Source organism: Cupressus sempervirens, chromosome 9 (genome assembly GCF_028749045.1).
Source record: "Cupressus sempervirens isolate cs-2001-9-10 chromosome 9, ASM2874904v1, whole genome shotgun sequence".
Taxonomy (NCBI): domain Eukaryota; kingdom Viridiplantae; phylum Streptophyta; class Pinopsida; order Cupressales; family Cupressaceae; genus Cupressus; species Cupressus sempervirens.
The window spans coordinates 746527011-746537015 of record NC_143126.1 but is presented as its reverse complement, the minus strand read 5'-3'; the positions used below and the strand labels follow the sequence as shown (position 1 = coordinate 746537015).

The window sequence follows — 10005 nt, the reverse complement described above, 5'->3', positions numbered from 1 at the left end:
TATTTGTAGATCATATAGAAAGAAAAGTTACATTTTTCAACATTAGAAACTGACATATAAAGATAGATTTTAACAGGTCAAATAAATAAGGTTAGTGTTTAGTTTAACAATGTCAGTATATTTTTGGTTGGATTTCAAAGAGAAAAAATCATATGATAGATATTGTCGATGAAGGTACCTTGAAACCATATCAAACTTTTTTTGCTCTAGTCTTTAGGTAGAATTTTCGTTTTAGACCCCCTTTCTAGACCCAAGCTACTATACATTGTTAAAAGTAGCCATTTCTCTATTACTCAAATCTTAGTATATTTTCACATAAATATTACTAAGCCCATTTTTGTTAGAATGAAATATTGTAAAGACTTGAGATGTTAGTTGTATAATCCTAGGGTTTCAATCTACTTAGATAACCTTGATTTCATCCTCCATGTTTTTGCTCAACAAAACTACCTAGCTAATTAATATACTAAGTTTATTTAAATGATTTGACACTATTTAATATTCCTCCATCTCATATTGGATACATGACTTAAAGACCTTTTGTCTTCTTCCTCATTGTGAAATCGACCATCACATTGTTAGATACTAAAATAATTATAATCGTCATCATTATCTTGTCTAATCACTATAACTCTTCATTATAGATCATAGTTAAGTTTATTTTTATTTTTCTTCAAGTATTTTTGCAAGGTTATTTTGTACCAAAAAAATTCAAATAGTGGCTTCTACGCATATATTTTGTATTGTAATTTTTTTCATTTTTCAGTTATCTATTTTTTCCCTTATTGATTTCTTTGCAATTTCCTCACATATTCTTGTTGAAATCTAATACCATTTTTTGAGTTTCAAAAACATATAGAATATTCATGTAAACCAAACCATCTTGAAATAAAAATAGATACAATCAAAATATAAACACAATATAATGACTTACATGGTTCATCATTAAATTTAAATTACAATATATAATTTATTTTGTATATCTAATTCCTATATCTTCTAATTATTGTTACCAATTATAATTACTAATATAAATGAGTTGCAAGAGACTACTAATGCCAAATAAATATGCAACTAGAAGATCACAACTTAAAAATACTAATGATAAACAAACATGATTACTACCATAAACTTAATGCTTTATGGTACAATCAAAAGGTAGATGACTTGCAGGAGCTTGCAAAATTGAAGTGTGGGGATGTACCAAAAAGATACATTCCTCCTCTGCAAGAAAGGATTGGGTGTAAAACACTAAGTGCTCCCCCTATCCTTCAGTTCCCTCTCATTGACATGGCCAACATATTCTCATCACACCATTTGACCAGAAAGCATGAGATGGATAGGCTCCCCAATGCTTGCAAAGAATGGGGTTTTTTCTAGTTTGTATGTGCATATTTAAATCCCTTTCTAGTTGCAGGAAACTTGATATCTAATTTCTTGCAAGTATTTTAAATTAAATAAGATGTGTATACTATGATTTTTGATTCTTGAGTAACATCAGTTTCCTTTTACATGAAACAGGATGCTTGACTTGTACACTATTAGTTTAAGAGCTTCTCAGTTAAACCATTAAAATTACCACCTAGCATATATTTATATTAACTATATTTTTTGGTTTAATTTGTAGCATTTTATACTCATAGAAATGGTGAAATTAGATGTGAGAATGATCTCTAAATATTCTTGTGTGTCCTCTCTCAGGTGTTGAATCATGGAATTGACTGTGGGCTATTGGAGCTGATAAAGAAGGTGGCAAGAGAATTCTACAAATTGCCAATTGAAGAAAAAGAGAAGTATCTGATGATTCATGGCACAATCCAAGGATACGACCATGCTTTCATTTTGTTAGACAAGCAAAAGTTAGACTAGTGTGACATGATGGCCTTAGCAACCAAGCCCAACTCTCTTCACAAAGAAAACCTTTGGCCCTCAAAGCCACTAAGGTTCAGGTATTCTACCACACCTTTCCTTTAATCTAAACCATTAAAAGACATTTTTTCACTAGAAAACAAATAAGGATAGTCCCAGAGGTATTATTGTGAGAAATATATTACCAACCCTAAAAATAAATTTCACAACCCTAAATAATGCTCAGAAAAAACTATTGTCAAGTGCCAGTTTTTCTTGGCACCTTAAGGAGCTGAGTGGTAGGAGAGTGTCAAGTGAGCTTAGAAAATGTAGAACAACTCAGCACCAATGGATGCCAAGTGAGCTTGGTAGTATGCATGCTGGGTGAACTCAGTAGCCACTAGAGGGTGGAGCTTGGTAGAAGAAGGTATTGAGTGAACATGGTAGCCACTGCAAATATAAAAACTTCAACAAGACTTGACCGAGTGAATATTTATAATGTGAAGATTTTCACCATTAGAAATCAAAGAGCCAAAGTATGAAGCTTCTAAATAAAATTTTCAAATGCAATGAATAGAAGAAGAACAATGGATTCAAGTATTCCTTCATACTTTCTATTCAACTTTGATTAAATCATTACAAAATTTGGGAGCATTCGGCTTCAACCAAAAAACCCTAAAATAACCCTAAAACTTTAAACAACTTCAATACTTCAAAAACTTTAAACTTGCAGCTCTAATGGCTAAATACAATAATGCCTAGAGCAATCACTACTTCAGAGGTCAAATCAAACAATAAACTATGAACTTACAAAATGAGACAAAGAAGTACGTACAACTGCAATCACATAACAAGCTTCCTTCTATCTCTACAATGACTGAATCTACTGATCACTTTCTTTCTACTTTTCTCTGCTCTGCAACTTCTCTCTCTTCAACTCACTAATTCTCTAGGTTGAATGGAATATAACATTCCTTTTGTCTTCTTCCAAAGAATTTTTCTCCCTCATTTCCAAAATTTGAAAACCCACCTACCACATTTATGTTTTCTTTCTATTTTGGAATCTGTCAGGGGTGGTAGGTGGGCATTTGGCTCTAGGGACAAACATCAACTACAATTAATACTCCAACACTCCCCCTTTGTCCCGGGCCAAACAAACAAGGATCACTGCCAATCCACATCAACTATACCAAGATACTCTCTTAGGTGTACAAAAGTTCCTATGCCTAATGGCTTTGGGAAAATGTCTACTAGCTATTGCTCAGACTTACAAAATTACATATTTATATCTCCATTCCCCACCAACTTTGTGATGAAGTGATATTTGATCTCTATATGTTTTCTTCTCCCATGGAAGACTATCACAATAAATTGTGGTTCCATCCTCTTGCCTTTCATTCAAATATGTCAAGGTCCTTCTTAACCAAATAGCTTGAGATGCTACTAAATTTGTTCCTATGTATTCATCCTCTACTATAGATTGAGAAACAATAGGTTGCTTCTTGGATGCCCATGAAATTGCACCCAATCCCATATAAAACATGTATCAAGAAGTGCTCTTCCTATCATCTATACTTCCAACCCAATCACTATCTGTATAACCTACCAACTTGAATTCATTTCCTAGAATATATAAAATTCCAAATCCCTTGGTACCTTTCACATACCGTAAGATCCTCTTTCCCACTTGCCAATGGGAATTCTTTGGTGTTTCCATAAATCTAGAAATTAAACTTACTGCATGCATCAATTTTGGCCAAGTTTCTATCAAATGCATTAAATTTCCAACCATACTCTTGTATAATGTTGGATCCATTCTCTTGCTAGAGTCTTCCTTGCTCAACTTTAGACCTATTGCTATTAGTTTTGGGGCTAGCTTACTATTTTGCATTTTGAATCTTTTCAAGATCTGCCCTTCATATTTTTCTTGAGAGATGAAAATGCCATTATGCATTTGTTTTACTTCTATGCCTAGAAAGTACTTCAGGAGACCTAGGTCTATCATTTCAAATTCATTTTTCATGGTCTCTTTGAACTCACCAATTAGAGCCTTGTCATTAATAGTAAAATTCAAATCATCTACATACATGACAACAATCAACACATTTCCATTTGTTTCCTTGATGTAGAGAGTATGCTCACCATTATTTTTGCTAAAGCAATTGCTCATCAAATATGAGTAAATCCTATTGTACCATGCTCTTGGAGCTTGCTTGAGCCCATAAAAAGCTCTCTTCAATCTATATACTTTGTGTTCTTTACCTGCAATTTCATAACTAGGTGGTTGCTCCACATAGACTTCTTCCTTCAATACACCATTTAGGAAGGCAAACTTCACATTCATTTGGTATACTTTCCATGTGTGCTAAGCTGCAATTGCTATGATAGCATGCATAGTTTCCATTCTTACAACTGGAGCATATGTCTCATCATAATCTCTACCATACTACTATTTGTAGCCCTTGACTACCAGCCTTGCCTTATGCCTATCAATCTTTCCTTCACCATTGCATTTGGTCTTGTAGACCCATTTCACTCCAATCACTTTCTTTTTGGGAGGCAATTCAATTAGCTCCCATGTCTCATTCCTTTCTATAACATCTATCTCCTCATCCATGGCCTTACACCATTTATTCTCCTTAACAACTTTTTCAAAATATATTCGATCACTATGAGAAAATAATGCAAAATTAACACTCTCATCATAATCTTCATACCTTTCATCTTGGTATATCTTCCTAAGATTCTTGGTCTTTCTTGGTAATAGGGAGGAGAGTGTGGGATTAGAATCTTCACTATTGCTTTGCACTGATACTGGGTAATTCCTAGAGGAGCTCGGCAATGACTGAGGTTGCTTTCCTTTTCTTCTATCTGCTCCTTCTTCTTGTTGTTCATCAGCATCTTCTTCACTCATAATTGGCACTTTACTTGAGGTGTTGGCTGACTCATCAGTTTGTCCATACCATGACTGATTTTCAAGAAATTCCACATCTCTTGAGAGAATCATGTTGTTGTTCAATGGGTCATACAATCTGTACACCTTTGATTCTAAGCTGATGCAGTTCACACCTTTGTCATCCAATTTTTTCCTTTTCTCTTTAGGCATGTGTGCATATGCAACACATCCAAACACCCTTAGGTGTTCAACTATCCATCTTCCTTGTGACCATGCTTCCATTGGAATTCTATGATAGACTGCCTTTGTAGGAAACCTATTAATTAGGTAAAATATTGTTTCCATAGTGTCTTTCCAAAATTTAGTTGGGACACTTTTCTCTTTCATCATGCTCCTTTCCATTTCAACAATGGTCCTATTCTTTCTTTCAGCCACTCCATTCTACTGTGGTGTATAGTTGGTTGTGAGCTCTTTCTTTATGCCATGTTTTTTGCAAAAATTTACAAAAGAAATGGAGGTAAACTCCCCTCCTCTATCTAATCTTAGGACCTTGATATAGTGTCCACATTCTCTTTTAGCCTGGGCTTTAAACTCAAGAAACTTATCAAATGCTTCAGATTTATATTTCAAAAAATAAACCCATGTCCTATGACTGAAATCATCAATAAATGTCATGAAATAAGTACTCCCCCCAATAGAAGTAACTTGCATAGGACTAACTAGGTTAGTATGCACTAACTCTAATGGATATCTAACCCTCCTAGAATTTTTAGAATTAAAGGGAAGCCTATGTTGCTTACCCAAAATACAAGCCTCACACTTGTCACATGAATTTCCTATTCATGGAAAACCTTCTACCATTCTTTTATTTGACAACAAATTTAAACCAGCATAGCCTAGATGACCATACCTGAGGTTTCATAGCTGTGAGGGGTCTTCAATCACACTCCTTAGAGCTGATTGTGTGGGAGGTGTAACACCAACTTGAGGTGAGAAACATGTCTCTATCCTCAAGGGAAACATTTTGTTCTTTGTCATTTGGACTATTGCAAGTAAGTTCTTGCTCCCATCCTTTTCATGAATGACATAGTTGTCATTCTCCATCAACACTTTGTATCCATTTTGAATGAGCTGATCAATGCTCATCAAATTGTGCTTCATACCAAGGGCAAAATACACATTTTGTATTTTCTTCTTCTCACCTTGATTGGTGTAGGCCATAATAGATCCTTTTCCCACTACTAGTAGGGTTCCATTGTTACCCATTTTAATCTCAAATTTGAAACTATTTTCAATGAATAAAACCAAGCTTTCATTACAAAATTTGGGAGCATTCAGCTTCAAATAGAAAAGCCTAAAATAACCCTAAAACATTAAACAACTTCAATACTTCAAAAGCTTTAAACTTGCAACTCTAATGGCTGCATACAATAATGCTTGGATAAATCACTACTTTATAGGTTGAATCAAACAATAAACTAAAAACTTATAGAATGAGACAAAGAAGTGCATGCAACTGCAGTCACATAACAAGCTTCCTTCTATCTCTACAACAACTAGATCCATTGATCTCTTTCTTTCTACTTTGCTCTGCTCTACTACTTCTCTCTCTTCAACTCGCTACATCTCTAGGCTGAATGGAATAGAACATTCCTTTTTTCTTTTGCCAAAGAAGCTTTCCCCCTCATTTCCAAAATTTGAGAACTCACCTACTGCATTCATGTTTTTTGTCTAATCTACATTCTGTCAGTGGTGGTAGGTGGACATTTAGCTCTAGGGGTAAACATCAACTACAATTAATATTCCAACAATTATAACCTATTTCTCCCTTAGGTCTTTGACCTAATTCACTTGAATAAAAATAAATGATAAGCATAACCTATGATTTGTAGTGATACAGTGGAGGCTTATTCAACGGAGTTGTTCAAGCTCTACAGGAAATTACTAAGTATGATAGTTGAGAACCACAGTGTAAATCCCACCATATTTGTGGAGATATTTGGAGAAAGTGTGCAGGTGGTAAGGATGAGCTTTTATCCTACCTGCCTTAGGCCTGATCTAGTTCTAGGTTTAACTATACACTCTAATGGAAGTGCTCTTATTGTGTTGCTCCAAGATTATGAATGTGTGGGTTTGCAGATTCTTCATTAGAACCAATGGGTTTCTATAGAGCCAATCCAAGGTTCTCTAGTTATCAACATAGGGGACACTCTAGAGGTATGCCTATCCAAGTTTACATTAGAAAAACAATTGTAAGTCCTATTAGTCCATATTGAAATCACTAATTTTAGATTGTCAGGTATTGACAAATGGGAAGTAAAATAGTGCTGAGCACATAGCCATAGCAAACAAAAACAAGGAGAGATTATTGATTATTACATTTCATGCTCTAAGCTTCGATGTGGAGTTGGGTCCATTTCCTCAATTTATAGATGAAGATCATCCAAGGTTATACAAGAACTACAAGCATGCAGACTACAATTTCCACTATCTTAGTAACAAGCTGGGAACAAACTCTCTAGATTTTGTAAGGATCTAATAATATATGACTGATCTATATGGTCATGCATAGAAAAAATTAAGAAACATATTGCGATTACACCTATGTTCTCTTTTAAGATCTTGTAATGTGAAATATATATGCTAGGCATACTAAATATTAAAATAAAACATAGTGTGATCAAACATTTGTTCCATCATTATGTTTCATATGATCAAGTATTGTTATTATTTTTTATGGGATAACAGGTAGGTTGGGTGCACTTTAGAGAAAGTATGACTTCAACACAAATATTTAGAATTCCTAAAGATTGCAGAGCATTGGTTATGGGAAGACAATTTCCAATGCTTGTTATGAAATTGTCTAATATTCTTTTAACTTTGTCATAGGTTTTATAAATATTAGTCGTAGGTAATCCATCTATGTTTATCACCATGATTTATTTAGCTCTCCCATGTTTGATCACACTTGTCCTATATTTAACCTTTTATTTTAATAATAAAATGGTATGTGTATTCTAACAAGTTTGAATGACATCGTACACATGAATGGTATGAAACAAACAACCAATATTATTGTACAAACATTAATACTTTTACAAAGCAATGGATAGACACATGTTTTAACAATTTCGTTGAGGTGTAAATGACATGCAAAAATACCATTACTAGACATGATCTTTGACCAATAAACATGATAGAATAATAGCATACCGATATGTTCAGAGCAATGCTCCAATTGAAAGATTTAGTTGTATGCTGGTATTTTGCTTTCTCCAACATACTTATCTTGAACAATAATTTCATTTATTCTGGATTATAGTAAAAACAAGTTTTAGGGATCTGAAATCAAAAACTTAAAAATACAAGATAGATCAATAATGTCCATAAGTGAAACTATGCTAGAAATAAGATATTTAACCAATTTAAACTTCCAGCAAGACAAAAAACCTAACCAATGAAGTAGACCAAATGAAAAATAAAATGAAAAACATAATACCTGAGCTGGGCCAGCTCTTTAAGGAGTTTAGCAAGATCTTAGACTCAATGTTCTTTGTAGAAATATGTTTCTTTTTGTTTAGTCTTCCCTAAGTTCTTTTTCCTAGACCACCAACTGATTCCTTCTCAACCTTCTTGGCTTTTCCAATGAGGTTAATGCTTAGATCAATTCCCTCTTTCACTATCTTGCCTTCATGACTAACTAAATTTTGTATTAGATTTTGAATTTTTTTGTCAGTGTCATCAATAAAACTCTTTATCTCATTCATTTGGATTAGAATGTCTTCCTCCACGTTTCTCTTTGCCTTCATCTTAGTTTGAATGACCTTTTCCAACTTCTCCATTGCTTCCCTAATGGAATTTTTTTCACGATATACCCACCTATTAAGGGCCCTAGACACATCCACCTTATCCTAATTTTTAGTTAACCCATCCTTGATACCTTGTTCCCTAATAAAACCCTTTCCCAAGACCTCCCTTTTTTTCTACCCTATGGACATATTCTCAGAAGCTAATTTCAAGTAACTCACAATGCTAATTCTTGGGTGCTCAAGTTTACCATTCTTAGCTTTTTGTCTGGGCTCATCATATTGCATTTTCTATCTAGTAAATCAATGGATAATCTTCTCCTTACATTTCCGTTATTTTTGTTTTCAAACCATATACTCCTTTTACCTATACTAGGAATACCTGGTTCATGTGTCATTTTGAGATTTTTCACAGAGGGGGTTCACTACCATCCCCATTTCCATCTTGTCATCATATTTCCCCTAGGTATCCACAAAAATCCTATCCTCCTATGATGCATTGGAGGTAGCATCATCATCATCATCCCTTGTTTCCATAGGTGTATCCTAGCTTTATACACCCTTTTCCTTAAAGTTTGGGGTGCTACCTGTTGCTCTGATTTTCCACTTGCCAAAGATTTTGAAAATTATGAGTGAACGTCATGAAAGTATTGTAGTTACCTTGCATAGGGTTTCTAAATTTTTGTCTATCCTCATAAAACCCTAGCTTAAAATATTCCATTTTTGTGATCAAGGAAACCCCTTTTCTCAAAATTGATTTTAAAAGTCCAAAATAAGAATATGCAAAAAATTATTGATATGTCTTATACCCTTACATTTTATGACAAGTTTTCACATTATTAATTCATGTTTTTCTATATGATTAAGTTGAAATGTTGCAAAGAATTCATTTTTGCAACATCACACATCTTTGCTCACTAACCATTCCTAAGGGAGTGAGGGAGAAAAATGACTTGTGTTAGGCACTACAAAGTTTCATAGCAGACAATGGAAACTTTTCTTTTCAAGTTATGAATGGGAAAAACAAGTATAGGTTCAAGGTCACAAGGCTTCCTAACTTTAGTTATTTTAAAGTGGAAACAATGTGAATAAAGGAAATTAGTCAATCCAAAGGTAAATTGCCTATTTGCATGTGATATCCAGCTAGAACCTTCTAAGGTTGTGAAGCAGTGAAGGGAAGACACGTATCCAAATATGCCCAGATGGTAGAACCAAATCAAAAACATGTGGATTGGTCTATGACACATGGTAGAGGGGTTTGACATAAGTGCATGATGACATGGTTAAGTGGCCAATATAGTCTTCAAGTTGAGAGGTTGCAAAGGATATATGGTAGTCAAAAGAAATGTTCATTGCTGGTTCACAAAGGTTTAAGCATAATTAAACTTTCAAGTTGAAATGAATTGATCAAGGTGATCACATAGTCAAACTTTTTTGCCTTTTTATCTTTTTTGG

At 34.1% G+C, this 10005-nt stretch overlaps 1 pseudogene; it reads left to right on the top strand.

Annotated features, from left to right (window-relative positions):
* Positions 1 to 1101: 1101 nt before the first annotated feature.
* On the top strand, positions 1102 to 7283 carry LOC149540853 (protein LATERAL BRANCHING OXIDOREDUCTASE 1-like; annotated as a pseudogene).
* The last annotated feature ends 2722 nt before the right edge of the window (positions 7284 to 10005 follow it).